Here is an 8,838-nt window from a genome sequence, read left to right as displayed (position 1 = left end):
AAGAACTGGATCCTGTCAACAAATGTATAAGTCAGGTTGGCAGTAGATCCTGCCCTAGTTGAGCCTTCAGATCCAGCTCTGGTTGCATACTTGTGTATAGCCTGAGGCAGACAGTTCAGTGGCTATGCTTGGACTGCTGGCCCACAGTGCTGTGAGGTAAGTGTGTGTTGTTAAACCTTATTTTGGGTTAATTGCTTCTTTATTTTTCCCAGTGAGTCATTCTAATACTTCTGAGGTTTCATAGCACCCCACAGCCAAAGGGCATGCTCAGAGCCACCGTCAATTGATGGGGAGGAGAACCTGTATTTCACTACTGTACATGTATGTTACTATTGAAAACTGTTCCCACACTAATCCTAACCCCTGTCCAGGCTGCTGTAATTCTCTAAGGGAGAGATAATTACTAAAGTTGGTGATGGGATCATTTTACTGTCTTTAATTTTTTCATATATGAAACTTTACATGCTAGTACTATTATATGCTTGTTTACACCACTATCCAAAAGTAGTGCATTCCTATGAAACCTTTTATAAGCTGAAATGGTGTCGTGAAGTTTCCCTACTTCCTTAAAGGTCATGTATGCCACTTCACTTTAAAAAAGAATGTTTTTATTGTCTGGCTGGTGTGATTCAGTGGTTGACTGTCAACCCATAAACCAGGAGGTCATGATTTGATTTCTGGTCAGGGCACATGCCCAGGGTTCAGACTCAATCCCCAGTGGGGGCTGTGTAGGAGGGAGCCAATCAATGATATTGATTTCAGAGAGGAAGGGAGAGGGGGAGAGAGATAGAAACATCAATAGGCTGCCTCCTGTATGCCCACTACTGGGGATCAAGCCCACAACTCAGGCATAAGCCCCGACTGGGAATTGAACTGCTGACTTTTGGTTCCTGGGTTGATGCTCAACCACTGAGCCACACAGACCAGGCTGCCACTTCACTTTTATGAAAGATCTACATTTGTACCTGTTTTTTGCTAGCCTAAGAAAAATGAAGAGGATGTTTGCTTTTATGGAAAACACTTACCATATTAATGTAGGTACAATGGAGAAACTTTCAGAAAATGGAGGATACCTATAATAGAAAATGAACCAAAAATAAAAAACTACCTAACAATAGAATGATGGTCAAATAAATTATGATACATGCATAAGAAACACTCTAGCATTGGGCATGTTGTGTTGTTAGTGCTCAGTCAAAGGATAAGGACACATCAAGGACACAGGAGCCAACCTGGAAGTGTTCAGTAGCCAAAGGTGGGACAGGGATAGTTCATTTACTCCCCTCATATAAACATATGTATGATAGGTATATAAATATCCTATATAATAAAATCCCAGCGACTGAATGGTGGAATGACCAGAACGACTGGTTGACCAGTCACTATGACACACACAGTGGAAGCGCCGCTTGGCTGATGGGATGAGCGGCGCTCCCACAGAGGGTGGGTCCACAGCCACTTGGCTGACTGGGATGAGTGGTGCTCCCACAGCAGGCTGATCCCTGCAGGCCACATTCTCTACCAGTGCACAAATTCTGTGCACTGGGCCTCTAGTATATAGATAAAATATGTATATAATTATACATTTATGCTAAGTACTTGTGATGGTTAATTATGTGCCAATTTGGCTAGGCTGTGGTACTTAGTATTTGGTCAAATACCAGTCTAGATCTTACTGTGAAGGTATTTTTAGTTGAGATTAAAGTGAAATCAGCAGACTGTGTAAAACAGATCATCCTCGATGATAACATGGGTAGGCCTTGACTAAGAGGAAACTGAAGTCCCTGAAAATGAGGGAATTCAGCCTCATACTGCCTTTGGATACATACAGCAACATCAGCTCCTCCCTGGGTCTCCAGTCCACAGGTCTGCCCTACAGATTTTGAACTTGCCATCACTCCACAATTGCAGAAGCTAATTCCGTAAAATAAATCAGTCAGTCAATCTCTCTCCCTCTCTCCATATATACACATACATCCTACTGGATCTGTTTCTTGGAGCATACTGACTAATTCTATACTATTGTGGGCACTAAGAAAAGTGTTTTCATGGAGTTTACCGAGGTTGGGGTGAATATGCAATGATGTGATGCTTATTGGCCACAGTGGCACCTTGCTTGGGATGAAGGGTGGGGGATTAGTCAATCCCTGGGGAAGTAACATTTCAGCAGAAACTAGAAGAGGCAAGACCAAACATTGTGGTGAGTAGATAGGGTAGAGTATACCAGATGAGGGAAGAATAAGGGACTAAAAAACTCAGGGATGGAAAAGATACATTTGAGGAACAGAAAAGTGATAGGTGGCTGAGATAAAGAGCTAAGGTTGTCCCTCCCTCTAACCTGCACCATCTCCTACACACTTGTCACATGGAATCACTGGGTGCCCCTAGAACAGTGATGGCGGACCTATGACACGCGTGTCAGGTGACACGCGAACTCATTTTTTTGGTTGATTTTTCTTTGTTAAATGGCATTTAAATATATAAAATATCAAAAATATAAATCTTTGTTTTACTATGGTTGCAAAGATCAAGAAATTTCTATATGTGACATGGCACCAGAGTTAAGTTAGGGTTTTTCAAAATGCTGACACGCCGAGCTCAAAAGGTTCGCCATCACTGCCCTAGAAGCTTTGCACTTATAGAATACTAGAAGCCCATTGCCCGAATTTCATGCAATAGGCCTGCCTTCCCCTGACTGCCAGCACCGGTTTTCCTCTGGCACACGGGACCCAGGCCTTTGGTCCGGCCACAGTGAGAAGCCAAGCCTCTTCAGTCTTCAGTCTTCACTCTGGCTGGAGCCTTCAGTCTTCGCTCTGGGCCTGCGTATGCAAATTAACCACCACCTTTGTTGGGTTAATTTGCATAGCCACTCTGATTGGCTGGTGGGCACCAATTTGCATGTTTCTCTTTTATTAGTGTTAGATTAGTACTGGGAGGTTCTGGGCCTTCTAACCTAATAGCTTTCTAGTAGACATAAAGAAGCCCATGGAGGGAAGTGGCTTCCCCAGGAGACAGGGCATGGTAGGGTTGGAGCTTTCTGACTCAGGTCATTCCATTTTCCACAGTGACATCAAAGGTGATCTGGGAAAAGGGGGCATTCGTGGGGAGGAAGAGGGAATGGTCAAGAGTTGAGGTGCTACAACATCCTAGTTAGAGACCTGGAGGAGGATCCTATGTCTAGGCTACTCATATCACAATTCAAGACAGTGTTTCTAAAACTTTTCCACTTAAAGATCTCCCCACTTATACAAGCTCAGCTCAAGGACAGCTCCATCGTAGAACGTTTTTCATTGCAGGTTTGTGCTAACATCGTTGTTTCTCAGAATTTTCCCAAAGAATACTCTATGGAATTTGAAATCACTTGTGCAATTGTCCTCCTATTTTATTCATTTTTTTTGTCATTACTCACCTGAGGATGTTCTTTGTTTTCTCCATTGCTTTTCAGAGACAGTGGAAGGGAGGGAGTGGTGTGGTGTGTGTGTGTGTGTGTGGGGGGGGGCAACGAGGAGAAAGAGAGAGGGAGAGAGAAACATTGATATGAGAGAGACTAGTTGTGTCCCGCATGCACCCCTGCTCCTGGGCACAGACACCATTGTTCACACCACTGACACTCATGGACCCTGGAAACTTGCTAGCACTGCTATCATTGATGCTCTTGGAAACTGGATGTCACTATTCCTATTCACACCACCTTTGTCAAATGAATTCTGCACAGCCCTAGCCTCTTGGTGACACCACATCCTGAGTCAGTCCATCATGAGGTCATCTGACTGTTGGAAGCTCATGTCTATGTCCAACTGCAAGAAGCTTGGTAAATGGAATTTTCCTCTCGTAGGGAAGGAGGTTGTCTCTTCCTCTCATCAAGACTACATTACCGCCAAAACCGGTTTGGCTGAGTGGATAGAGCGTCGGCCTGCGGACTGAAGGGTCCCAGGTTCGATTCGGGTCAGGGGCATGTACCTGGGTTGCGTGCACATCCCCAGTGGGAGATGTGCAGGAGGGAGCTGATCAATGTTTCTCTCTCATCGATGTTTCTAACTCTCTATCTCTCTCCCTTCCTCTTTGTAAAAAATCAATAAAATATATTAAAAAAAAAAGAGACTACATTACCACTGACCACAGAAGAACAAAGAAACACAAAAGACCACTGTGGACAATTATATGTCAAATAAACCAGGTTAACAGGAAGAAATGGAATACATTCCTAGAAACATACAACCTAATAAGACTGAATCATGAGGAAATAGAAAATCTGAGCAGATTGAATCAATGTCAAATCCTCCCAACACAGAAAAGTCCAGACCAGATAGATTCATTGGTGAATTCTATGAAACATGTAAAGAATTAATCCTTTCCAAACTTTTTAGAAATTGAAAAGGCAGGAACACTCTTAAACTCATTTTATGAAGCCAGCATTACCCTTGTACCAAAACCAGAAAGGACACTACAAGAAAAGACAATTAATAGGCCAATAGTTCTGATAAGGTGCTAAATTTTTATATAAAATACTAATAAACCAAATGCAACCGCACATTTAAAGAATCATGCAAGGTGGAGGAAAAACAAGACGGTGGAGTAGGTAACAGCCTGAACTCATCTCCAATGAACACTTTGAAATTATAACTAAATTATTGAACATCCATCAGTAAGCCACCCAAAAACTAGCTGAACAGAGTTCTTATCACTAAGGATACCAATGTAGAAGCTGCATTAGGATATGTAGGAGGGCTGGAGATGCAGATTGGGCAAGTTCCACACCCACTGGATGGTGATTATGGGATATCTTGGCTCCTCATTCCAGGGCACTAGGTCTGGGGAGAGGGGCCCACATAGCATCTAGCTTTTGGAAACTTGTGGGGAGCCTGGATGATGTGGCTCAGTAGCTGAGCATTGATCTATGAACCAGGAGGTCAGGGTTTGATTCCCAGTCAGGGCACATGCCTGGGTTGTGGGCTTGGTCTCCAATAGGGACTTTGTAAGAGGCAACTGATCAGTGATTCTCATCATTAATGTTTCTACCTATCTCTGTCCCTCTCTGAAATAAATATACATATATTTTTAAAAAGAAAACCAATAGGGATTGAATTAGAGAGATAAAAGGCTTTGGGAAACCTATATGCTGCTCTTAAAGGGCTTGCACACAAACTGCCTAACTCTAATCACCACAGGAGCAGCAGTTTGAGAAGTGCCTAGGAGCAACTGGAAGGAATTAAGCTGATTAGCTTCAGGGTTGAGCTGGTAGGACAGGGATTGGGGTATTCCCAGGGGATGGAAGCACTGGTAGGTGCCATTGTTCCTTGGTTGAGTTCTTTTACCACCCAGACGGCGCAGCCCAGACAGGCGTGAAATCTCATTCTCTATTAAACTAACGTTCACCCCATCCCAGGTTCCCCCTGAGACTTAGCCCTACCCAACCCACTTGCCTGGCCCCAGCCTCTTTCAGTGGCTCTAGACTAGCCATGGGCAAACTACGGCCCGTTTGAAATGAATAAAACCAAAAAAAGAGAGACCGTACCCTTTTATGTAATGATGTTTACTTTGAATTTATATTAGTTCACACAAACACTCCATCCATGCTTTTGTTCCGGCCTCCGGTCCAGTTTAAGAACCCATTGTGGCCCTCGAGTCAAAAAGTTTGCGCACCCCTGCTCTATACCCACCTTGTGAGCATCTGACTCAGCTTGTGTTGCAGACTCCCTAACCCCACAGGAATGGCGGCAGGCTTAGCACACATTGTAGCTCCTACCAAGTGGCTCCGAGCCTGGCACAAGTGCCAGCCAGCCTCAGTTTGCATCACAGCCTCTTCCAAGCACTTCCACACCTGGCACAAGTGGTGGTTTACATTGTGGATTATAGCAAGAGGCCCTAAGCCTGATAGAAGTGGTGGCTGACCTCAGCCCATACTTGAGTCCCTCCCAAGAGGCTCCAGACCCAACACACAGTGGCCAGAGAGCAGTAGAGACACACGCAACTAGCAACATGACTGACGGATCTAATGGGCAACCCTGGCTAGCAACCGAGCCCCAATGAATGACTCCTCCGTGAGGTCGGCCACTGAATATCAGCTCATCTGCTATAGTTGCCTCTGACCCTTACAGTCATCCTGAGAGTCAGCCCCACCCACCAATGAGCCAGCAGCAATTGAGGTCCAGCTACATCAAGAGGACACATGCAACACTCCTGGCTCAGGTGACCATGGGAGAGTGCACCACTGGGCCCTACACCTTCTACATAAAGCCACTGTTTAATGATGGAAATGTAGTGGATCTACTTGATACACAGAAATAAACAGCCAAAATGAGGAGACAAAAGGAGCATGTTCCAAATGAACAGGACAGAACTCCAGGAAAAGAACTAAGTGATATAGAGACAATCTAACAGATACAAAGTTCAAAACGCTGATTGTAAGGATGCTCACAAAGTTAGCAGAAGAATAGATAAACTCTATGAAGACTTCAACAAAGAGATAGAAAAGAGAAGAGAAGCAACTAATAACATAGAAGAGAACCAACCAATATTGGAGAATGCAATAACTAAAAATGAAAATTACACTAGAGGGATCAACAGCAGATTAGACAAAACAGGATCAAATCAGCTATCTTGAAGACAACCTGGTAGAAAACACTCAACTGGAACAATAAAAAGAAAACAGAATTTAAAAAATGAGGATAGCCCTAGCTGATTAGCTCAGTGGATAGAGGGTCCCAGGTTAGATTCCTGTCAAGTGCACATGCCTAGGTTGCAGGCTCAATCCCCAGTAGGGGGCATGCAGGACGCAGCTGATCAATGATTCTCATCGATGTTTCTATCTCCCCCTCTCCTTTCCTCTCTGAAATCAACAAAAATATGTATTTTAAAAATGAGGGTAGCGCCCCAACCGGTTTGGCTCAATGGATAGAGCGTTGGCCTGTGGACTCAAGGTTCCCAGGTTCAATTCCAGTCAAGGGCATGTACCTTGGCTGTGGGCACATTCCCAGTAGGGAGTGTGCAGGAGGCAGCTGATCGATGTTTCTCTCTCATCGATGTTTCTAACTCTCTATCCCTCTCCCTTCCTCTCTGTAAAAAATCAATAAATTTTAAAAAATGAGGGTAGCTTAGGGAATCTCTGGCACAACATCAAGTGTACCAACATCTGCATCATACCAGCTCCCATAAAACTATAAGCTGATTTTTCAACAGAATGATTACCTGTCAGAAGGGATTGGCATGAAATATCCAAAGGAAAACATACAACCAAGACTACTCTACCCAGCAAGGTTATTTAATATTGAAGGAGAGATAAAGAGTTTCTCAGACAAGAAAAAGCTAAGGGCCCTAACCAGTTTGGCTCAGTGGATACAGCATCGGCCTGCGGACTGAGGGGTCCTGGGTTCAGTTCTGGTCAGGAACATGTCCCTTGGTTGCAGGCACATCCCCGGTGGCAAGTGTGCAGGAAGCAGCTGAATAGATGTTTCTCTCTCATCAATGTTTCTAACTCTCTATTCCTCTCCCTCTCCCTTCCTCTCTGTAAAAAAATCAATAAAATATATTAAGAAAAGCTAAGGGATTTTATCACCACTAAACCAGCATTATGAAAGATGTTAAAGAGATTTAAATAGAAAAACAAGGGGCAATGCTAAAAATAAGATTTTGGAAAGGATAACTTTCACTGACAAAGCAAACAGTAAAAGTTTTGAGCCAATCAATTACAAAGGTAATATAAAGGTTAAAAGTAAAAAACAGTAAGATTATGTAAATAATAAAGGAATACATAAAAGGTAAAAATTGATGACAAAGACCACTGTAGGGAGGTGAGTAAAAAAAAGTGTAGTGATTTTAGGGTGCATTTGAACTTATGTGACTATCAACTTAAAATGTACTTCTATAAACATAGCTTGGTATATGTGAAGCACATGGTAACCACAAACCAAAAACCAATACAGGTAAAAATTTAGAGGAGAAAGGAATCCAAAATAACACTATAGAAAGTCATCAACACCCAAGAGAAGAGAGCAAGAAAAAAAGGAGCAGAGAAGAACCACAGACATCATAACAATAAAATGGCAGTAACTACATACCTATGAATAATTACTTTAAATATAAATGGACTGAAGGCTCCAATCAAGTAGGGTGGGTGCATGGATGTAAAAAAAGATCCAGGCATATACTGCTTATAATAGATTCACATTCGATTAAAAGATACACAGTGTCTTTTAGATTAAAAGACTGAAAGTGGAGGTATTGAAAAAAATATTTCATGCTAATGAAAATTTTAAAAAAACTGCTGTAGTAATACTTCTACCAGACAAAAGAGACTTTACTACAAAGGATGTTAGAACCAAAGTTGCAGGTTACAAAAACAACATACAGAAAGCAGATGAGTTTTATATAGTAACAAACATCTGAAAAAATTTAAAAAATCTAATTAACAATAGCAGCAAAACCAATAAAATAATTAGAAATAAATTTAACCAAGGAGGAAAAAGATATGTTTACTGAAAAGTACAGACTTTGATGAAAGAGATGGAAGAAAACACATTTTAAAAAATTTATAATGAATATAAGTATAAGAATTTTACTTATAATGAATATAAGTATAAGAATTTTATAATGAATAAAAGTATAAGAATTTATACTTTTAAAATAAACAAGATTACAGCATAGGTAAATGCTGATATGCTCTACCTCCCACAACCACCTCAAAATTAAAACTAAAATACAGAACAACCATAATCCAGAACTGCCTGAAAGATAACTGAATGGACGTCCTATAAATAGAGAAGTAAAGAAGAAAGCACATTGAAACTGGTAGGTGGGGTGGCGGTGTGGAACGACATGATCCAACATCCATGTGTGCCA

Source organism: Myotis davidii, unplaced genomic scaffold (assembly GCF_000327345.1).
Source record: "Myotis davidii unplaced genomic scaffold, ASM32734v1 scaffold1007, whole genome shotgun sequence".
Taxonomy (NCBI): Eukaryota; Metazoa; Chordata; class Mammalia; order Chiroptera; family Vespertilionidae; genus Myotis; species Myotis davidii.
The sequence above is the reverse complement of the archived record's forward strand: the minus strand, read 5'-3'. Positions refer to the sequence as shown.